This window comes from Ovis aries, chromosome 9, assembly GCF_016772045.2.
Source record: "Ovis aries strain OAR_USU_Benz2616 breed Rambouillet chromosome 9, ARS-UI_Ramb_v3.0, whole genome shotgun sequence".
Classification (NCBI taxonomy): Eukaryota; Metazoa; Chordata; class Mammalia; order Artiodactyla; family Bovidae; genus Ovis; species Ovis aries.
The window spans coordinates 2,295,866-2,320,999 of record NC_056062.1 but is presented as its reverse complement, the minus strand read 5'-3'; positions in this window follow the sequence as shown (position 1 = coordinate 2,320,999).

The following is a 25,134-nucleotide window of genomic DNA, read 5'->3' as shown; positions in this document are numbered from 1 at the left end:
TTTAATTGTTGTCTCAAATTCCTGGTCACTTAACTTCAATGTCTTCACTACCTAAGCATATATTATTGCCTTTCTTCTATCTTGGCATTTAATTTTTTTGTCTTGTGTCTTGGCGGTTGATTAATTCATAATTCATAAAAGTTGACTAATGTGTATGAAAAATATTATGGATATTTTGAGGTTTCAGCTGCTCTTGTATTGGATTTCCTTTGCTTTCTCACAGGCAGTTAGAGTTCAGCAACCCAGATTGGAGTTAGCCCAGTTCTGTGAAATCTGTCCTACTTCAGGTGTGTCCTTACTCCTGTGATGCGGTCTTTCTTACTCCCTCTTGATGTTGTCTCTTTTGGTTGTCTTTTCTCATTCAACTTGAGATTTTCCTGGTCTTTGACATAAAAAGTTATTTTTTAGTGATTTAGGTGATGGTAGTCAATGATTCAGAGAAGGAAATGGCAACCCACTCCAGTGTTCTTGCCTGGAGAATCCCAGGGCCTGGTGGGCTGCCGTCTATGGGGTCGCACAGAGTCGGACACGACTGAAGCGACTTAGCAGCAGCAGCAGCAGCAGTCAATGATTCTAAGTGAGGGTGGTAGTTGGGTCCTACTCATACATGAAGCCTTTGCCAACACTCACCTTCAGGGGGCAGTGGGGCACTGCCTTTCTCTGCCCAGGGTAGGATGCCTGTTGGGCTCTGCACACACTCTCAGTCAACATGGACACCTGCCTGCCAGGATGGGGAGTCATGTTCTGACTGCCAGGCTGTGCTGGTAATCAGATCTCTTTCTCAAGTACTCCTGATGTCAACTGCCAGAGAAGATAGGTTTTAGGGGAGGCAGTTCTTCTGAGGTATGTCTGGTGTTATCCAAAAGGTTATGCCCTATGTGGGTACTCCCTTCTAGTTCCTTTGGCTAAAGAAGCCAGGCTTATTGTATTTTTGTTTATTTTCAATTTTTGTCGGCCCTATTGCTTTTTCAAGCTTCCAAAATTCTCCATTAGCCAAGGCAAGAAGAAATCCAGAACTTGCCAGGTTATTGTTTTACTCACAAGATCCCTAGAAAAGCTGTCTTCTTTTTTTTCACCTGAAAGTATCTTCTGGTGTTCATTTCATATATCTCCTGTTTAAGAAGCAGAGAGGAATCGGGTAAAATATTTCTATTCTGTCTTATCTGGAACTGGAAACTCTCCTTATTTTAATACTTATCCTCCATTTAAACATAATTTTGCAAACTTCTAAGTAACCAGCTTCATTCAGTATGAAATTCTTAACACCACTCAAGCTCTGAGTGGGAAGGAGAAGTCGGAACAGAGTGGTACCCATGTCAATGAGATTCCAGCATCCCAGATCCACACCCAGAGAACTGCACCTTGGCGACCACCATCCTTTTGTGTCTTTTGTAAAACTGAGTTCACTGTCCTTACTTTTCTGAATACAAAATAAAATTCTGTTCACTAGAGGAAATTTTTAATATTTCTATTATTTTATTTAAGGCTTCAAAATTGTGCTAGATCCCAACATCCAGGCACAAAATATATTCCTTTTATCTTGGTGCATTTCATTGCATTGTTTAAAAAATTACTTAATACTTTTAATAGCTACATATTTTTAATATTAGAATATTACATATTTATTATTTATTTATTAGAATGCTTACATACTTATTAAAATTAAACAACAGCAACAAATTCCCAGACTCCACTTTCTTCTTGAGCTACTGTGCCACCTGCCAGCCAGTTGGCTGGATGCTTTGGTCTCCACCATCACTAGCCTCTTCACAAGTACATGCTGCCTTGCACTCTCCACACCACCATGAGTGTGAACTCTGCCAGGTCACTGATGGTCTCTGTCTTCCTAAATGCAGTGGGCATTTTCTCGCCTTTCCCTTCTTGACCTGTGATCAGCATTGGATGTTGACATTTCCTCCATTTCTCCTTTTTCTGCTTTAAACAAAGCAACATATCTATTTTTTCCAAGATGACTTTTTAACATTTTTTCTTTTTGCTATATCAGAAACACAAACTCATGCTAGACATTCAAATGATGTTTAAGTAAAGCTAAAATTTGCTTTCCTTACTAAGACTCAACGTACTTCTCCAGAGGAAGGCATGGTTAGGTTACTGCTTATAATTTCTTCATGTAAAAACTTTATATTTCTCATAATAATATTTTGATACACCTAAAATGCATTTTCAATTCATGGTAATTCTTTTAACTGCCCTTTGACAGTCCCCCATCAGACAATGTTATCCCATGTCTTAAGAGAATAAAGGAAAAAGGCAATTAAAAATTATCCCCCCGTTTTGTGAGTTTCAAAATAGATGGTTGAAACATGTTAGAGGAATCATTTTGAGAAAATAAAATTTTGAGTTTTGAGTTATGCTACTGGAGTTATTTGACTTACAATACCTTGAAGATATTGTTGATTCAGTTCCAGACCACTGCAATAAGGTGAAAATCAAAATAAAGTGAGTTGTGAGAACTTTTTGGTTTTCCGGTGTATATAAAAATTCTGTTTACACTATCTGTGAAGAAAGCTGAGCACCAAAGAATTGATGCTTTTGAACTGTGGTGTTGGAGAAGACTCTTGAGAGTCCCTTGGACTGCAAGGAGATCCAACCAGTCCATTCTAAAGGAGATTAGTCCTGGGTGTTCATTGGAAGGACTGATGCTGAGGATGAAACTCCAGCACTTAGGCCACCTCATGAGAAGAGTTGATTCATTAGAAAATACCCTGATGCTAGGAAGGGTTGGGGGCAGGAAGAAAAGGGGACGACAGAGGATGAGATGGCTGGATGGCATCACCGACTAGATGGACGTGAGTTTGGGTACACTCTGGGAGTTGGTGGTGGACAGATAGGCCTGGCGTGATATGATTCATGGGGTCGCAAAGAGTTGAACACAACTGAGTGACTGAACTGAACTGAACTGAATTGAAGTACATTAAGCGTGCAACAGCAACATGTCTAAGAAGCAATGTACAAAACTTAATTAAAAATAGTTTATTGCTAAAAATTTATAACAATTATCAGGTAATGCAGGGTTGCCACCAGTCTTCAATTTATATAAAATGCAATATCTGGGAAGTATAATAAAGTGAGTGCAGTAAAAAAAAAAATGCCCTTTTCAGTGTTTGCTCTTTCACATAAGTGGTGTCTCCATCTATACATTTGTGTGACTCAGAAACCCAGAAGTTGTCTGAACAGCTTATTCATGCTCATCCTTGTATACCATTTACTTGAGAGTCCTATTAATTGTGTTTCCGAAACTTCACAAGGTTATTACAGTTTTCCCTGTCGCTACTACCATCACCCTAGCCTAAACTACTAGTATCTCTTGTCTGAATTTCTTACTATTGCAGACACTATTCTAATAAGTCTTAAACTTCTCTCTCCATGTCTATGTGGCTCATATCAAAATGACTTCCTCATTAACAGCTAGAATACCCTGGTGTCTCAGAAGGCAAAGCGTCTGCCTGCAATGCAGGAGACTGGTGTTTGATCCCTGGGTCAGGGAAGATCCCCTGGAGAAGGAAATGGCAACCCACTCCCGTACTCTTGCCTGGAAAATTCCATGGACAGAGGAGCCTGCTAGGCTATAGTCCATGTGGTCTCAAAGAATCGGACACAACTAAATGACTTCACTTTCACTTTCAGTTTAGAGGGCAAACATCATCTTCAAGGGTCCTTTTGAAATTCTCCAGAGATTTTTCACTGCTTTAAGAATGGGGGAAAAATAATGCAAATCATGGTTTCCAGGGCACTTCCTCCCTCTACTGTGATCAGGACCCAGGCCAATTTGATATCCTTGCAGTTTTCTCAAATGTTTGTTCTTAGGTACTTTATCTTTTTTGGTTTCTCATTATACATTCTGATATTCTTCATTTTTTAAAGTTTCCCAAAACTTCTTACTGTCTTATTACGTTCTAGAACTGATTTCTTATAACTTTCAAATATAAAATTGTATTATTTTTAAATAATAAAAATTGTACTATCTACTTTATAATATTTATTTTGCCTGCTTTCCCCCTCCAGTTTAACTGCAGTGGTTAATACTCCTGGAACATAATTATGAAAGAGTAAAGACAGCAGGCAGCTCTCAGAATTTTCCAGTTTCGTGTCACTAACTATCTTCCTGATTTTATATTTTGTTTTCTCTCTCTCTTTTCTAAAAGTCATCTCTGTTCCTAATGACTTTTTCTAGTCCATGCTTGTTTCACTTCATATGTATCATGTGTAAAAAGAAAACAGTCTCTTTACTGGATAAGCTGAGTGGCTCTCTCTCTTTTGTTTTATTTTTGTTTTTTGTTTTTTGTTTTTTTTTTTGAAATGAAAAAAAGAGAAAATTTAAACAATGAATATTTTCACTTAAATTCCAATAAAGTTCCTTCAATGAATGAATATATTCAATATACAAAATGACAATTTATTTAACAGTTTATTGCTGTGTATTCAAAATGTTTTATTTTTTATTAAAATCTCTCTATAATATGTATGTTTGTACTTAAAACTCCTTTACATGAATTTTAAATGATTCTGTCAGGGTATAGTCCTATAAATACATTCTGGATTAAACATATGACATTTTTTCAAAAGACTATTGATAAAATAGCCCAATTCTCTAAACTGTGTTCTGGAAGTTTTCTACTAATTAATACTTCCATTAAAGCTGGATTAGTTTTCAAGTTTTGCCTGCAATTAAAGGAAGTAACCCCCTTGGGAAGGGGCAGTCTCGGACTACTGATTCTGCTGGCATCTTGCATTAGGTGACAGTCTTGTACCTCGTGGCCTTCCCTCTCTGCTCCCCCTTCACACAGGCATAATGATGCGCAGAGGTCAGGCCCCATTCAGATGCTGGGCTGGACTTATTGACGCTGCAGGCCCAGAAGAGCTGGCTGACTCCTGGTATGGTAACTACGATATTGGTGTTACTGTTTCTATTCCTATCTGCTCTTGGCACAAATGACAGCAGTTCTGGCAAAGCCGAACCTGTTTTCCAATGCCAACATGTTCTACTAATGATTGCTGCAAAATGCCAGCTGTAGAGACAGAGGGAAAGATTTCTTCTGCGTTTCTTGCCTTTAGGGATGGCAGGAAGAAAAAGTCCTCAGTGAATGTGCTTTGGGAGTGGATTACATGGAAGTTCCTCTGATTCTAGGTCAGTACCTTCTGCCCAAAGCTCCCTGAGCTCTCTGCTCCAGGCAGGATTCCCTCTTCTCTAACCAGGCTTCTCTGCTTAAACTATGAATCACATTCCCATTACCCTCAGAAGTGGTATGGACTGGGGTATTAGAGTCCTCTGAAAATAGAAGTGCAGATTTCCCTTCTAAACCACTCTGCTTGCCTGGATTCTTTAAAATTTCTGAAAGGACTCTAATGAGGACCACATTCAGGGGGCCCAGAGCCATTTCATCCTGGGACAACGGCCTGTCTGAAACATCCTGCAGATTGGAGGGAGAAAGTTAACTGCCCGCCTCGACCACTGAGGGCTTGCTCCTGAGATCAGCGTCTTCAATTCTTACAGCCTTACTAGATGGCTCCTTTGGTTTCCGTCTTTGACGTGAGAGAACCAAGGCTCAGAGAGGTTAAGGAGTTTTGCAAAGTCACACAGCTAAAGCTGACAAAGCCGAGACTTGTTTCTAGATCTGGCCACCTCACTCAGGCCCTTCCTCCCCAGGAAGCACTTGGCCCCAGTCTTCGCTGAGCTCGCTGGAGCAGCCGAGCATCCTACTCCACAGAGATCAACGCAGTAAAGGGAAGGGCAGAGGTCCACGGCTGGGGCCTTAGGATGGTGCTGGGTGGGGCCTGAGGATGGTGCTGGGTGGGGCCTGAGGATGGTGCTGGGTGGGGCCTGGTGTTTAAATTCCTCTAGCGATTCTAACGCGAGCCAGGTTCACCCTGCTCAAAGCCGTCGATGGCGGCGAAGACTCCGAAGACTCCGCAGTGAAGCCCTGCGCTGCTCTGCATTCACGCTGCCCGTGGGGCGGCGGTCAGGCCTCTCTGTCCCCCGCTCCAGGCTGGCGAGGATTTGGGGCAGACTGCAATCAGAGCAGGCCTGCTTGCAGAGCTTTACGATTTTCAATACCCTGAAGGATTAATTCCAAGGTTCCTAACCCAGCAAATTAAGTTCTTACCTCTCTCTCCTCCTCCCCCCTTTCCCCAGCCTGCTGTCATGTTCTGCCTCAACTGACTTACGCGGGGTCCCCTCGACAGCCCTCCGTTGCCCAGGTCTCCCAGGCTCTGCATGAGCTCCTCCATCTGCCAGGCGCTTCCTTCCTCACCCAGTGTCACCTTCACTCCATGTCTGCCTTCCAAATCCCGGTGACTTAGGGGTCATCTCACCTCCTCTCAGAACTCCTCCCCACTCCACCCCCGACCCCGACCACCACCGCCATTGGTCGTCTTCATTTTCTCCAATGAGGCCAAATTTTGTTTTCTTCCTCCGTTGTTCTGGCCTCCCATCCTGACCAGGCTCAGCACACATCCTGCAGAGATGATTTTGTTTACTTGCATTCTCTCTGACTGGGCTGTGGCCTCCTTGGAAACCTGTCTTGCCTACTACATAGGATACAGTAATAAGCACTGAACACGAAGTGCCAAGCAAAGGTTGAGCTAGATCCTCTGGAAGTATCTAGATTCTTACCTTCCTTGGTTCAGAAAGGTGAAGGCTTCTGTAGGACCACTTTTCCAGCAAAGGAAGACTTAATTTGAATCAGTACAGCTTCAAGTACGTATTGAATTTCTACTGTGGAGTCTTTTGTCGCCAAGGTAAATATATTTAATAGAAATACTGTTAATCAAAAAGCATGGTTTTGATAGACAATGTTACAGGATAAGCTTTTTGAAACAAGAATTTGCTTCACTTGGTGTGTACACACACTGGAATATTACTCAGACATTAAAAAGAATGAAATAATGCCATTTGCAGCAACATGGGTGGACCTCAAGATTATCATACTAAGTGAAATAAGTCAGACAGAGAAAGACCAAGAATGAAAAAGACAAATATCATATGATATTGGTTATATGTGAAATCTAAAATATGTTACAAATGAACATATTTACAAAACAGAAACAGACCCATGACATAGAAACCAACTTATGGTTACCAAGGGGGAAAAGTGGAGAGGGGTCAATTAGGACTTTGGGATTAACATATACACTCTACTATATATATGTGTGTGTGTGTGTGTGTGTGTGTGTGTGTGTGTGCATGCACGTATTTATATATAACATGATTTATAGATAACATGTTGATATATTTCAGTATATAAATATTGGTAACCAATAAGGACCCACTTTACAGCACAGGGTACTATATACAATATTCTGTAAAAATATATAATAAAAATAATATGAAAAAGAATATATAGAGTATATTCTATATATTTTATATTTTAACTGAATCATTGTGCTGTACACTGGAAATATTGTAAGTCAACTGTATTCTAATAATTTTAAAAAGAATTTGCTTCAAATAAAGTGAAACATGTATACCAAATGGATCACATGCAGTGGTTTATAACATAGACTGAAGTCCCGAGCCAGTCTGTAGACTGACATCTCCAAGCAGGGAAGCTGGTATCCTTGGGGAGAGTCAAATAATGTTTTGAATTTCTACTTAAAATGAGAGAAACACTGGAAAACAATTTGTTTTAGTTTGGCTTCAGATACTTTTTTTATTTTATTTTTTTCCTCATGGAGTCAGAGGAGTAAAGAATATGGTTGGTTTAATGAAAAAGTTCAGGGGAGGTTGCAATTTGCATGTAAATGCAGTTGTTCTAGATTCCTAACTTACTGGCAAAACTCCTACATCCTATCATAGGTTTAACTTAAGTGAATTAAAGAGCAGAGGTGCTACTGTATTATTTTATACATAAATATAAAATAGAAGTGGCTGAACTACCAGACTGGATTCCACGGGAAAATCTGGATTTTCGGTGAGTGCACTGCCAGACTCTGTGGTCTCCCAGTGGCATGCAGTGTAGACACACAGAGAAAAGGTAAAGGCAGGAACAGAGGGGGTGCTTCTCATGCGCTCATGGGGCGTCTGTTCATTCATCTAATTCACAACGTCCTTTCCTTTACGAGTCCTTTAGGGACCCCTCTGTTTTAAAATACTTTTATTGAAGTGTAGTTGACTTACACAATGTTGCGTGAATTTCTGCTGTATGGCAAAGTGATTCAGTTATATAGACCTGTTTTTCATATTCTTTCCCATTATAGTTTATCACAAGGTATTAAACATAGTTCCCTGTGCCATACAGTGGAAACTTGTCCATTCACTCTATATGTGATAGCTTGCATCTGCTAATCCCAAACTCATAATTCTTCTGTCTGCCAACCATCTCCCCCTTGGCAGCCACAAGTCTGTTGCCTGTGTCTGTGAGTCTGTTTCTGCTTCATGTGTAATTTCGTTTGCGTCACATTTTAGATTCCACATTGAAGTGACATCAGGTGATACTGTCTCTCATTCTGGCTTACTTCATTTAGTATGATTATCTCCATTCATGTTGGTGCAACTGGCATTATTTCATTCTTTTTTATGGCTGAGTAGTATTCCACTCTTTTTAATGGCTGAGTAGTATTCCATTGTAGGCATGTACTCCATCTTCTTTATTCATTTGTATGTCAATGGAAATTTAAATTGCTTCCATGTCTTGGCTATTGTAAATAATGCTGCTATGAACATAAGGGTGCATATGTCTTTTTTAATTGTAGTTTTGTCTGGATATATACCCAGGGGAGGAATTGCTGGATCATATGGTAGCTCTATTTTTAGTTCTTTGAGGCACGACCATACTTGTTTTCCATAGTGACAGCACCAAATTGTGTTCCCATCAACAGTGTAAGAGGGTAGAGATCTCTCTTAAAATAAGTAGCATAACTCCTTAATGCAGAAAGGAATGAAGAGTATTATTTGAAAATGTTTCGTTTCCAGAAAAAACTTTCAAATGTTAACAGACTAAATCAAATAGATATAGAATATTTGTACAAGGACTTTTTTGAAAGTTTTAAAAAAAACAGAGTAGATAGAAGTGATCAATGTGGTCAAAGAACAGACAACCCTGACTAGAGTTAAGGAAATTCTTTCAAATGGCTTATCCCACATCTTTCAGCCATTTAAAAACCATTCCCCACCAGATTAAATGGATTTATAGAGTTTGTGAGTGAAGTTGCTCAGTCGTGTCCGAGTCTTAGCGACCCCATGGACTGCAGCCTACCAGGCTCCTCCGTCCATGGGATTTTCCAGGCAAGAGTACTGGAGTGGGTTGCCATTGCTTTAACTTTCTGCCTTTGCATTAAGAGCTCAAGCTCATGCTATTTGTTTCTTAGCTGTAACCCTTTATTATTAGAGATGCTTTTGCAAGCTGCAGAGTACCCTCATCCTAGAACCTCATAAGTCACAGATCAACTTCTGTATAAACACAAGTTCACCACATTCTTCCAACTAGTCACCAGACTTAAAACCAGCTTTTGGCAGGAAAGAGCTACCTGCAGACATCCCCTTTGTCTTGTCACTAAACATAAACCAGGCACCCTCTATGCTCTACTCATCTCTGGCCCCAGCCCACACAGAGGGGAATGGTGATGACTCTGATCCTTCATCTCAATGATTAACTGAGATTATTTCCCTTTAAAAATGTTCATGGCCTAGCAGAATCTTTGGAAGTGGGTTTTGGGGGCCACACCTCCAGCATTCCCCCAGATTGCCAGTATTCTGATTAAAAGCCACTATATTTTCTACCAACATTTGTGAGTACTGATATTTTAAGTGGCGAGCACGTGGACCTGATTTGGTAAAAATGCTTTGGGTAGAAGTGCCCTAATGGGGTCAGCTTCTGCCTGGACTCATCATGTAGACCTGGTCAAAAGGCTTGTTAAGGGAGGGGAACCTCTCCTGAAAGAGTGTTTCATGGAGTGATTGACACCTTCAGAAGGAACTCATGGTAATATGTCTACTTATTTAAAGGGAACTAGGTGCAAAAGTGATAAGATTAGGTAAGCACACATTTATTGTACAATTGTAGTTTCAGCTTTTTCCTCAAATTTCAGTAACTAATGCCTTGACTCTATAAAAGTTTGTATCAAGTCTTGTGTTCCTATAAACCTTCACTTCTAAATATTACATTACAAAACTGTCTTATGTAATGTTTATGAAAACAAATTAAAAAAAATTCATCCTCTATATGTGAATTTCTTTACATGATGAAATTTTATTAAGCTTATCTTAGATAGCTAATATTCCTTATTAAACCCTTGAAATTAGAAAAGATGAAGATTTTAGCCTTTTACTCCCTCAGGGGCTTTTAGTTTGGTAACCTGTTTATTGTTTCATTAGGTGAGCCATTTAATCAGATACTCATTGTAGATATAGAAATTACTAAGTTTAATGATTCAGGAATTCCCTGAAGAGACAAATAATAGCTAAGTGGAATAATCTAAATTGATTAGTTTTGCATGTATCATAACAGCTCCTGGAAACATAATATTGAATCTGTCACTTCAGTGTTATTCATTAGCTCATTTCACGCACATGTCAGTATCCAAGAACAATTCCACAATGCAGTTTGCCATTTCATTCTTTTTTAAAAATTGCTTTGTCCTTTGGGGACTTTTATCTTTGAATGTAAATTTGATATGTAAACCTCATAACAAAATCGAATCATATGATGAAGGTCATCTCTCTAATTCTTGAATTATACACTGAAGCACTGTACACATTGTACTGACTTTTTTCAGGGAGTCCACATCAGCCATATCATAAGTAATAAAGATGTTATGCATTGTAAAAGATAGAAACATGTGAGGTAGAAAAATATATCCTTGAGGAGCTTACAGTCTGTGACTTTGAGAAGGTAATGTATAAAATATTTTTTGAATGATATGTGGCAGGCTGTGGTGATTAAAAGATGAAATGTAATTTGTATATTTAATAGAATGTTGTCATTCAAAGAGCTACTTTGACAAGCTATCTAACTAAGTTTGTTGACATTGCTACAGTATAGCTTTGGAATGCTGTCATTTGGATTTGTTTTCAGAGTGAATTACAAAAGCATAAGGAAACCTGTTTCTTACTGACATACCTTTTTAAAAACCCTGAAAATGCTATTGGCATGTTTGATGGATAATGTTCAATAACTGTTGATGTTTTAAAATTACATTTCGCACCCTGAGAAAATTAAAATTATATACATGCCCAGACACCTGAGAGCAATTCCAGTGAAGTTATTACCAATATAGAGTTATTTTAACAAAAATGGATGATTTTTTAAGGTGACATATTTGAAGACATTGATGACTTGTAGTGTATTCATTTAATCCATATTTATAATATTTACATAAAATGTATATATATGTATTTATATAATATGTGTACATTTATATGATAGAGTGCAATGCTATGGAATCTCACATGAATGGTGTTCAGATTACAGAAGGAAGGGATAGGGCATTCATGATAGAGAAAAAAAGAAAATAGTGGAAGTGACTAAATGATAGTTCCAACTACAGGAAAGAGACCAGTGAGCACTTCAAAAATGATTGGAAAGTGATGGTGACACATTTGATTAAAAAAAAAAAAAAGCAATAGGAAGGGGAAAAAAAAGTAAAGAACTAAAAGATTTCTAGTTTCTCTTTGTAGAATGAGAGGTGTTGACTCCAAAGGAAAGATGGTGCTTCTATGACTAGAAACAAAAAATAACATACTTTTAAAGCCAGACCTTAGATATTATCTTGCTACAATTCTCCTCCTTCTCAGAAAACAAAAAGAGAGAAGGTATTTGACTAAAAGCATGAAGCTGGCCAACCGACAGCCAACATTTGATAATACTTCCTCTTTGGAATAGGTGTGTTTCCTTTTGAGTAGAAAAGTCATGATAGTAGAGGAGTGGTGATTTAGGCAAAATAAAAAAAAATTGAATGGAGGAAGCTATGTTCATAGAGAGGTGAAGGTAGAAATTCAAGGCCTTGGGACATTCCAAGGGAAGGAGAGTGATCAACCAGGCAGAGAGAGACCAAGAGCTTCCAGGTCTTTTGGGGAAGGCAGTGGCCAAAACACCAGATAAATAATGTTCTTATTTTAAATATTAAAAAAACTAAAAACATATACATACATTTAATAAATAAAATAAAAAATTTAAACAATATAATCCTGTAATATGAAGGAAATTTAATTTCTAATTAAAAAAAACTCTCCATAGAGAAACCTCAAGGATCAGTCAGTTTTAGTGGTGAATACTACCAATGTTTACAAAGGAACAAACAATCTGTTTCAGAAAATAGAAGAGAAAGAGGCATAACTTAGGGCATATCATGAAGCTAACATTACCTTGATATTCAAGCCAGACAGACATCTTGACAAAAAGAAAAACTAAAGACCAATATCTGTCACGAGTAGAGAGGTAAAAGTTTTTAATTAACAAATAGATTTCAACAACATATCATGTATTAATAATTATTAATAATTATATTAATAATATAGTATGCAACAAGAATTATTTATTATAAGCAAGAGAGGTAATCACAGGTGCAAGACTGGTCCAATATCAAAGAACTGACCAATCAATGTATTCAACCATATTAACAGGCTGTATTTTTCTTGATTAAAGAAGAAAAATCACATGATCATGTTAGTCAATGTAGTAAATGCATTTGACAAAATTCAATACACATTTGTGACAAAACTCTCCATAAAATAGGTATAGAGGATAATTTCTTCAACTTGATAAAGGGCATCTACAGAACCCTACAGCTGACATCTTAATGGTGAAAGACTGGATATTTTCCCCCTACAATCAAGAAGGCATGACATTCATGTTATCACATTTATTCAACATAATACTAGTAGACCTAGCCAGTGCAATAACATAAGAAAATTAAACAGAAGATAAACAAATTAGAAAAAAAAGAAAACTGTCCCTATTTGCAGATAGCATAGCTATCTACCTAGGAAATCACCAAGAATGTACAAAAAGCTCCTAAATGATGGCTGTAACTATAAAAATTCATACAGAATGCAAAAGATCCAGAATACACAAAGCCATTTTGAAAAATAACAAATTTAGAGGACTCACACTTCCCATTTTGAAATTTATTACAAAACTACAGTAATCATGTTAATGTGGTACCAGCATAAAGATGGAAATATAGATCAATGGGACAGATTTTAGGGTACAAAAATGAACCCTTACATTTGTAATCAATTGATTTTCAATAAGAGTGTCAAGGCAATTTAATGAGAAAAGAACAGTCTGTTCAACAAGTGGTGATGAGGCACACAAATGAATGAATTTGCAATGCACAAAATGCAAAAGAATGAATTTGGACTCCAAACTTCACATCATATACAAAAATTAATTCAAAATATATGAGATAAAGGACTTTCCTGTTGGCTCAGATGGTAAAGCATCTGCCTGACATGTTGGAGACCCAGGTTCAATCTCTGGGTTGGGAAGATCCCCTGGAGAAGGAAATGGTTACCTATTCCACCGTTCTTGCCTAGAAAATCCTGGGGATAGAGGAGCCTAGTAGGTTACAGTTCATGGGGTTGCAAAGAGCTGGACATGACTGAGTGACTTCACTAGTTGAGATAAAGCTATAAGTTATTTGAAGAAAGCATAGAAAGAAATCTTGTGACCTTGGATTAAATAATGGTTTCAGGGATAATACCAAGAGCATCAATGATGAACGAAAAAAAAAAAAAAACCAGATATATTGAAATATATGAGAATTAAAATATTTGTGATTCAAAGGATATGGTCAAGCAATTGAAAAGAAAATCCACATAATGTGAGAAAATATTCACAAATCATATATCTGATAAGAGACCAGTATCAAAAAAAAAACCAAAACACTTATCACTCAACAGTAAAATAATTAATAATAATCCAACTAGAAAATGAGCAAGAATTTTGAAGAGAAATTTCTTCAAAGAAGAGATACAAATGGCTAATAAACACATTAAAAGATCCTTAGAACCATTAGCTTTTAGGTAAAAACAAATCAAAACCACAATGAAATATTACTACATGCTTACTATTAAAGTTGTATTTAAAAAGGTGGACAATAAGAAGTACTGACAAGATGTGGATAAATTGGAACTCTTTTTCTCCCATATAGGTTGTTACACGGCATTGAATATAGTTGCTGTATACAACAGGACCTTGTTTTTTGTTTTGTTTTCAATTTTATATATAGTATTTTGTATATGTCAGTCCCAAGCTCCTAACTTATCTCTCCTCCCATTTCCTGTTTGGTAACCATAAGTCTGTTCCCTATGTCTCTGGGTCACTTTCTCTTCTGTAAATACATCAATGTGTATAATAGATTTTAGACTTATAAGTGACATGACATTTCTCTCTACAGGCTGAAGACTGGGCCTGAGCTTCTGTAGTAGGAGCGCTGAGTCTGAACTGCTGGACTAACAGATAGCTTCACGCCCCAGGGAATATTAATCATAATGAGGTATCCCCGAGGTCCACACCTCAGCACCAAGAGCCAGCTCTGCCTGTCTGCAAATCCCACTGCTAGAAACCTCAGGCCAAAAACTAGTTAGACAGTCCTACCCATTGAAAAAAAAGTGAGATGACAAAAAATATGTTATAGATGATACATGAAAAAGAAATAGGCAACCTATCTGAAAATGAATTTAGAGTAATGATAGGAAAAATGTTCCAAAATCTAGAAAATAGAATGGAGAAAATGCAAGAAACATTTAACAAAGATCTCAAAGAACAAAAGAGTAAACAAACAGTGACAAACAACACAACAAATGAAATAAAAAATACTCTAGGAGGAATCAGTCCCAGAATAACTGACCAAGAAGAACCAATAAGTGAGCTGGAAGACAGAAGGATGGCAATAACTGCCAATGAGCAGAATAGAGAAAAAAAAGAAAGGAAAAGAATTGAGGAGAGTCTCAGAGACTTCTGGGACAATATTAAACACAGCAACATTTGAATTACAGGGGTCCCAGAAGAAAAGGTCTAAGAAAATATTTAAAAGATGACAGTTGAAAATTACCCTAACATGGGAAAGGAAATAGCCATCCAAGCCCAGAAAGTGCAGAGAGTGCCATACAAGACAGACCCTAAGAGAAACAAGATATATATTAATCAAACTGACAAAAATTAAGTACAAAGTAAAAATATTAAAAATCAGCAAGACAAAAGCAACAAATAACATACAAGGGAATAAGGCTATCAGCTGATTATTTAGCCAAAACTCTGCAGGTCAGCAAGGAGTGGCAATATATATTTAAAGTGATGAAAGGGAAAGAACTACAACAACGATTACTCTATCCAGCAAGAATTTCACTCAGATTTGATGAAGAAATTTAAAAGTTTACAGATAAAAAGCTATGAGAATTCAGCATCACCAAACCAACCTTACAACAAATGGTAAAGTAATTTCTCTAAGTAGGAAACACAAGTGTAGAAAAAGACCCACAAAAACAAATCCAAACAATCAAGAACATAGCAATAGGTACATACATATCAATAATTACCTTAAATGTAGCTATTTACATGCCCTTAACCGAAAGACATAGACTGGTCTAATGGACACACACAAACATACATGATTTCTACAAGAGACACATTTCAGACCTAGGAAATGTACAAAATGAAAGTAAGGGGATGGAAAAAGATATTCCATGCAAACAGAAATTAAAGAAATCTAGAGCAACAGGACTCATACCGGAAAAAATAGACTAAAATAAAAAACTATTACAAGAGACAAGGAAGGACATTATGTAATGATCAAGTGAACAATATGAGAATATTTTTGGTAACAATTATAAGCATGCATGCACCTAACATAGAAGCACTTCAATACACAAGGGCAATGCTAACAACCATAAAAGGAGAAATTGACAGTAACCCAGTAGAAGTGAGGGACTTTAACAGCCTACTGACACCAACAGACGGATCACCCAGGCAGAAAATAAAAAAAGTAAATACAAGCTTTAAATGACACAATAGACCAGATATAATTAACTGATATTCATAGGACATTCCACCTGAAAGTGGCATAATACAAAAAGAGCAGAATAAAGAAAATAATTAAAAAGATAGTTTCTCAACTGTACGTGGAACACTCTCCAGTATAGACCACATTTGGGGTCACAAATCAAGTTTCAGAAAATTTAAGAAAATTGAAATTGTGTCAAGCACGCTTTCTGACCACAATGCTATGAGATTAAAAATTAATTACAAGGGAAAAAAAAACTTTAAAAAATCACAAGCACTGCTAAATATCCAAGTGATCATTGCAGAAATTTTAATAAATACACAGAAACAAGTGACAATGGAAATATGATGACCAAAAACCTATGGGATGCAGCAAAAGCCGTTGTAAGAGGGAAGTTTATAGCAATTCAATCTCACCTGAAGAAACAGTAAAAAGCACAAGTTAACAGTTTGAACTTACAACTGAAGCAACTAGGGAAAGAAGGACAAAGAAAACTCGAAATCAATAAAAGGAAAAAAAGCTTAAAGATTAGAGAAGAAATATAAAAAAAGAAAAGAAATGAAGAAAATGGCAAACATCAATAAAAGTAAAACTTGGCTTTTTGAGGAGATACACAAAACTGATAAATCTTTAGCCAGACTCCTCATGAAAATTAAGAGAGGACTCAAACTAATAAAATTGGAAATGGAAAAAGGGAAATCACAACTGACACAGTAGAAATATAAAGGATCATAAGAGACTGCTACAAACAACTATACACCAATAAAATGGGCAACATTTGAAGAATAGGACAGATTCTTGAAAATGTACAGCCTTCCAAGACAGAGCCAGCAAGAATCAGGAAATATAAACAGACCAATCACAAGTAATGAAATTGAAACTGTAACTAAAAATCTTCCAACGAAAAAAAGTCCAGGACCAGATGACTTCACATGGGGGATTCTATCAAACATTTAGAGAAAAGCTAAAATTTACCCTTCTCTTCCAAAAAAACCGCAGAGGAAGGAACATTCCCAAATTCATTCTACAAGGCCACCATCACCCTGATACCAAAACAAGACAAAGATATCACAAAATAAGAAAATTATAGGCCAATATCACTAATGAACATTGATGAAAAATCCTCAACAAAATACTGGCAAACATAATCCAACAACACATTAAAAGTATCATACACTATAATCAAGTGGGATTTATCCCAGAATGCAAGGATTCTTCAATATATGCAATAGGTGAATATATTCATCAATATATGCAAATCAATCCGTGGGATACACCATATTAACAAATTGTAGAATAAAATTATGTTCATCTTTATATATGCAGAAAAAGCTTTTTAAAAAATTCAACGCTCATTCATGATTAAAAAAAAAAAAAATCTCTCCAGAAAATGGGCATGGAGGGGACCAACCTCAGCATAGTACAGGTTGTGTATGACTAGTCCACAACAAACATCATTCTCAATGGTGAAAAACTGAAAGCATTTCCCCTAAGATTAGGAAGAAGACAAGGATGCCCACCCTCATCAATCTTATTCAACATAGTTTTGGAAGTTTTGACAGGTTATGGCCATGAGCTGTGAACAGATCTGGTATTCATGACCTTTGGAGAAGAGGATTTTAATCTGGGGCCAGAAATGAGCCTGATTATTCAGAGCTTTTGTGTAGCAAAGTTTTATTAAAGTGTAAAGGGATAGAGAAAGCTTCTGACACAGACATCAGAAGGAGACAGAAAGAGTGCTCCCTCACTAATTTTTAGTAAAACCTTATATTCTTGTTTGCAAGCTGCTAATCATAGATAAAAGAAACACCTCAAAAAGACTGAGTTGAACCAAGCTCCACTCCCACAACATGCATTTTGAGATGGATTCAGCACATGGGGAGTCATCCTTGGCCATAAAACAATTGATATGAGTCTTGAAGAAAAGCAGATTTCCAAGCGAATACATAGTTTTATTAACATAGTTCATTTCCATGAGTAAGACCTCTTGGTTTGCTGAGCAATTCGCAGCTAAAGGTTTGAGATAAAGTTTGTTTCAGGTGCAACCAACTGTCATCATGGTTACACAGGATTAAAGGAGGCTCTTTTATCCTGTTCAGAGAAGAGAAAAAAAAAACACACACACACACACACAAAACACAAAAACAACAACAACCACTTGTAGTTTATTTCCTCCTGCCACTTGGGGACCCTGGCCTCCTTACCTGATCATTAGCTTTTTCAGTCCTCATCATGGCAATCAGAGGGGGAAAAAAAGTAATACAAGTTGGTAAAGGAGAAGTAATATCATCACTGTTTACAGATGACATATTACTAATACACAGAAAGTCCTAAAGATGCTATAAGAAAACTACTGGATCTAATCAATGAACTTGGTAAAATTACGGGATACACAACTAACGCACAAAAATATCTTGCATTCCTATACACTTACAACAAAAGAGCAGGAAGAGAAATCAAGGAAACAATCTCATTTACCATTGCAACAAAAAGAATAAAATACCTAGGAATGAACCTACCTAAGGAAGCATACTTACTTAAACACACAATTAGAAATCTATAAAAACTGTAAAAACTCAGAAAACTATAAGACACCGATGAAAGAAACCAAAGATGACACAAACAGATGGAGAAATAAAACGTTTCTGTATGGGAAGTATCAATATAGTGAAAATGTATATGCTGCTCAAATCAATCTACAGATTCAATGTAATTGACCAATTGCATTCTTCACAGGACTAGAACAAAAAAATTTACAAATTGTATGGAAACACAAAAGACCCCAAATAGCCAACCTAATCCTGAGAAAGAAAACTAGAGCAGGAGGAATAAGGAACCTTCACTTCAAACTATACTACAAAGCTTACAGTAAAAAGCCCAGAGAGACTAAACTCATACACCTAAGGTCAACTGCTGCTGCTGCTGCTGCTAAGTCGCTTCAGTCTTGTCTGACTCTGTGTGACCCCATAGACGCCAGCCCATCACAGTCCCTGGGATTCTCCAGGCAAGAACACTGGAGCGGGTTGCCATTTCCTTCTCCGATGCATGAAAAGTGAAAGTGAAATCGCTCAGTCGTGTCCGACTCTTAACGACCTCATGGACTGCAGCCCACCAGGCTCCTCCGTCCAGGGGACTTTACAGCCAAGAGTACCGGAATGGGTTGCCATTTCCTTCTCTACCTAAGGTCAACTAATCTATGACAAATGTAGCAAGCCTATACAATGGAGAAAAGACAGCCTCTTCAATTAGTGGTGCTGAGAAATCTGTACAGCTACATGTAAAAACATGAAATTAGAACCTTACCTAACACCATACATAAAAATAAACTCAAAATGAATTAAAGACCTAATTGTAAGACCAGACACTATAAAACTCTTAGAGGAAAACATAGGAAAACCATTCTTTGACATAAACCACAGCAAGATCTTTTTTTGACCCACCTCTTAGAGTAATGACAATCAAAACAAAAAAAAAAATGTTTGCAATGTAAGTAAACCTAAAGGCTTTTGCACAGCAAAGGAAGTCTTAAACAAGATGAAAGACAATGCTTAGGATGTGAGAAAACATTTGCAAATGAAGCAACAGACAAAGGGTTAATCTTCAGAATATATTAACAGCTCATGGAGGTCAATATATATATAAAAAAAATCCTATCCAAAAAAATGGGTGGAAGACCTGAACAGATATCTCTCCAAAGAGACATACAGATGGCCAGAAAGAACATGAAAAGATGTTCAACACCACTAATTATTAGACACATTCAAACAAAAACTACAATGAGGTGTCACCACATATAAGTCATACTGGCCATCATCAAATATTCTACAAATATTAAATGCTGGAGAGGGTGTGGAGAAAAGAGGACCCTCTTACACTGCTGATAGGAAGATAAACTGATATAGCCACAGTGGAGAACGGCATGAATGTTCCATAAAACACTAACACAGAGCATGTACTCTGGTGTTCATCCCAGTACTATTTACAATACCCAGGACATAGAAGCCACCTGGATGTCTACTTCAGATGAACAGATGAAGAAGATGTGATACATACATTAAAAGGACTATTACTCAGCCATAAACAGAATGAAACTAAGTTACTTGTAGGGATGTGGATGAACCTAGAGCCTGTCATACAGTGTAAAGTAAGTCAGAAAGACAAAAACAAATATCATATTCTAATGCATATATATGCAATCTAGAAAAATGTTACTGACAAAACTACCTTCAGGGCAGGACTAGAGGTGGAGACATAGAGAACAGACTTGACACAATTTGGACAGGATAGGGTGGCATGAATTGAGGGGATAGTATTGACATACATATGCCACTGTGTGTAGAAATGGATAGTTAGTGGGGAGCTGCTGTTTAGCAAAGAGAGCTCAGCTGGTGCTCCGTGATGACCTAGAGAGGTGGAATGGGGGAAGGGTGGGAGGGAGGCTCCAGAGGGAGAGGATATATATGTGTATCTACGGCTGATGCACATTTCTGTGCAGCAGAAACTGCCACAACATAGTAAAGCAATTATAATCCAATTAAAAAAAAAATGATGTCATGCTGAGGATATCCTATTTTTCATGACGATCATCATATTGATAGATTATGCTCTGATAACCAAAAAAGGCCTACTGTATTGTTCGTGATCTTTGTGTGTGTGTGTGTTTTTTTTTTTTTTTCCTGTCAGTAATTGGTGCTATGGTCCATAATGTGAAAATGAGGGGAAAGGGCTGGAATGATTGGGCTGGGTCTATAGCTTGTTTTGTGCCATAAACATACATGTGTAGAGGTTAGGAAAAACTCCTGAAGCTCTGTCTTTACTGGTATAGTCCACGTACCGAGGCTTGGACTTTGTTTATTTTTTATAATATTGAACTCTTCCCTGGACAGCAAGATTGATTCCTCACACTTTGCTCAACTCTAACAGGGTTACTCTGGGTGGGGCAACCTTTGAAGGACTGGTCTCTTGCTTACCACTTCCAATGGATGGTCCCACCTGCTGAAATAATGACCATAATAAGCATGGGTGAACCTTGAAAGCTTGACGCTGAATGAAAGAAGCCAGGGACACAAGACCAAAGAGTAGAGCTTTGTTCACACGAATATCCTTAAAAGGCCAGTCTAGAGAGACAAAAAGCAGGTTAGTTCTTGTTGTCTGCTGGATTGGGGAACAGTGGAGTTATGGTTAAAGTATAAGGAATTCTTTTGGAGATGATGAGATTGTTCTGAAATTGTGCAAATGGTTCCATGTGTCTGTGAGTATGCTAAAAACCACTGGATTGTACACTTTAAGTGGGTGAGTTGTGTGATAGATGAATTATATCTCAATAAAGCTGCAATACTTAAAAAAAAAAGAACAAGCTAATATGAAAAAAGTACTAATCTCTGTAGGAACCAAGATTGAATTTGGAACACTTCTGCCTGGGATTCCTGGTAAACCCTTGTTCTCCCTTCTCCATGCCCCAACACACACACACACACACACACACACACACACACACACACACACACTGAGTTAGCTTATTTTCTTTGTTGTTCTTTATTCGGCATGGTCCCCATTTCCTTCCTTTTCTCCTGGTCCACTATCCTGGGGGTCATTGCACACCTGGCAATTGAGTCCTTTAAAGAGTCCTTGGATTGAGAGGTTGCCCACACACTCCTCAGTGCTCCTCAGGAATTGTAGAACCTGTTTGCATAATGTGTAGTCAAGTTGAAAGCTGCAATAATTGAGACTACGTCACTTCATGAAGAACTAGATCAGCTGTATTTTGATAAGTAAGTAAGTAAATAAGTGTTAGTCGCTCAGTCGTGTCCAACTCTTTGTGATCCCATGGACCTCAGCCCACCAGGCTCCTCTGTCCATGAGATTTTCCAGGCAAGGATACTGGAGTGGGTTGCCATTTCCTTCTCCAAGGGATCTTCTAACCCAGGGATCGAACCCAGGTCTCCTTCACTGCAGGCAGATTTTTTACCGACTGAGCTACAAGGGAAGAGATGTGGAGAAAGTTGTGTACACAGCAGCAAAGGCCATGGTGAAGGCAGACCCATCATGGTTTTCCAGAAAAGCAAGTTGCCTTTTGCTAAAGTGAGGGATGGGTGAACTGGACACTACAGAAGAGGCAGGGCAAGGGTGCTGGGGAGCTTGCATCCCATGCTGAGAAATGTGGGGAGGGGAACATCTTAAACAGTGGGCATTCTGGAAGTGTTTGATATGTGAAGTCAATTTTAAGTAGAGTTTTTGTCTCTATAATTATGGTGCTTCTTGATGGTTTCTCTCTTCAGAATTTGCAGCATATGGTCACACAAAACTAATTTTCTTCCCTTGAAGTTGTCATTTCATGTTTTAAAACCATCATTAATTTGATTTTTATACAAGTCTAAAGGTTATCATGAGTCACATTCAGCATCATCATTTTTATTACATAAGTTTCCAGTTAAATATTAACCAGGCTTTTAAGTGTCTTGTTAAATATTTTATTGCACACCCTCAGATTTCATGCTAGTTATTTGTAGCCATGACTGAGCAACCTGAATGCTGTAAAATTTTTGGCAGGAAGGTTGGATAATTTAGAGATAAACAGCTTCTTTGCAAATGTAAAAGATAGACAATCAATAACACAAAATTTCTAGGTAAAACTAATATAAAACTCGCAGGAATCACATTGATCAGACTGTCAGATTGATTAGTTTGCAAATCACAGCCACACAAAGCAAGGCGTCCTTTAGTCACGGGCTTCCTGTTATATTTGTCCTGACACTATTTGAACAAGATTCTGACAGGACCCAGAGAATCAGTTTTGATCACTGTCACTCTTATTTTCCCTTCAGTCTGTTAAGGTAATTATTAACTTAGCTAAGCTAATTACCACCGCTCTATTTACAAGCAGCCCCTAGAACATTCTCAAATGGAAATGATGTTTCAGTTGGTACTCACTCTGCTTTTCACTTCTTACATATATCTAGTATGCCTCACATGTACACCTTATGTCTTTAATTGTTGATAAGCTTCTTGAAGTCTAGAACTCTGTTCCACCCGAGCCCTTGATTAGTAGAGCACCAGCTAAGAGCAGGCCCTCCAGCATCTTTTCATAAATGAGTGAATGAATGAATAGCATCATTATATTTTCTTCATTATCCCATTTGAAGTTCCTCTCTTTTATTTCAACATTGGCTAAAATTATTTGTTTAAGCCTTGCACTGAGGTTCCTTCAGACATTATTTGCCCTACCATATTTCAATGTAAATTATTAAATATCTACTTGGGAAAAAGCCTGTATTAAGAGGATAAAAGGTGGAGAGAAAAGACCTTCAAGGGGTATCTCTTTTTCCCTCTCTTTCTCCCTCTCTCCCAAATCAATTTTCAAAAACCAAAATATCAGAAATTGGAAACTGTCACAGACACATTTTAAACATATTTGTTACTAATTAAATTTGTACTTAAAGAAATTTTTAAAGAAAGACAGCAATCTGGATTTGTCTGCTCACAAAAAGAATGTCTTTTTATGCTACCTTATATCGACAAAAGATGGGTTCTTTTAAGTTATAGTCACAGATTAAGCTCATTATGTGGTCTTTCTCCAATCAAATTTATGATTTTGGTTGAGAATTTAAGCAAATACTTATTTTTAACTTATATAAAGATTGGTAAATTTAATTGCTTTAAAATTTTCAAACTCTCAGTTTCTACATAAAATGTCTGGCTCGTGATCTTGTGATATATCCAGGGGTTGTAATTATTTTAGTGCCTCATTTTCAAGTGGCACAAAAAAGTAATTTGGTGGCAGGCTTTGGAATTATTTTTCTGTGAGTTGACACATACGTTCCAAAACAAAATATATGATAAGCCCATAATTGGTAATGAATTTGGGATACACAATTTAACTGCTATATTTATCTGTTGCCCGACAAAAGAAAACAACTTTTAGACCTCTGCAGACTTCAGCAAGATTTAGTATGGAACAATGCCCCAAGGGTGTATTGGCAGGTGAGAAATCTTGATTTCTGGGAAATGATCACTTTGAAATGTTGCAGATTTCTTTCATAATTTACATTAGTGAAGGACAAGTGGGAATTGAAGACAGAGTGTAACTCAAAGAAGACATGGAGTGTTGGAAGGAAAGAAGACTTGCACCACAGCAATTCTGGGAAATATGAAATTTATCAGGTCAGGCAGGATGAACCCAAGTATTTGAGGATTTGAGATCTGACATTAAAATGTTAAGAGAAGGATACACCCTTTCTGAATGGTTAATCATAAAAAAATTTAAAATTAGCTAGATGTGGCTAAGTTTGAGGTTATTGCTTAAGAAAGGAAACTGTAATCTTTGGAGGGGGTTAAAATCTGTGGTGAAATATCATAATATTTGTAGAAGGTAGTAGCATTCTGGAGCTGCTAAGATAAAAGGAGAATATTGAACAAGAGAAAACATTTTCCAGAATTTAATTTTGATGAGTATGTTGTGTCTTTGTAAACTTGTTGGTTGTTGTGCTTTGGTATTTTTATGCAAAAGGAAAATGATTAAATCAGAGAAATTGGACATCATTACACCCAATCTAGGATTTTTACAATAGTTACTAAAACGGCCTCCCAGTTAACATCAAAGTAAAATTCAGTTTTTACTATGAGTGAATGACTCACATGATTTGCTCTGTGCAATCACCAAGCTTCCTGCCCTTGTCTCCTGCGTGCACCCCCACCTTAATTCCCCCACTGCAGAGGCTATACGGGCTCGCTCTGCTACTCCTAGGACATGCCAAGCACACTCCCACTCAGAGAGTTTGCACCTGCTGTTTCTCCTGCTGAACCCATGCTTTTTTCTTTCTTTCTTTTTTTTAACCTGCATGTTTTGCTTGGCCATCTCCCTTACGGGCTTCATGTTTCTGTTGAAATGTCGCTTTATCCATATATGTTCCCTGATATTGCTATATAAAATAGCACTCTCCTTATCAACTTCCATACCTTCTATTCTGCTTCATTTTTATGACATTTAATCCCCACAGCACTTATTTGCTTCCTTCTATCTCCCCACTAGGATGAGTGGATAAACTTGGATTCATCACTGTATTGCCAGTATCTGGAACTGTGTTTGGCACATAGTATGTCCTCAAGAAAAGATTTATCAAGTGAATGAATGACAAATGAGAATATATATTGATTCTTTACAGCTTAAAGTAT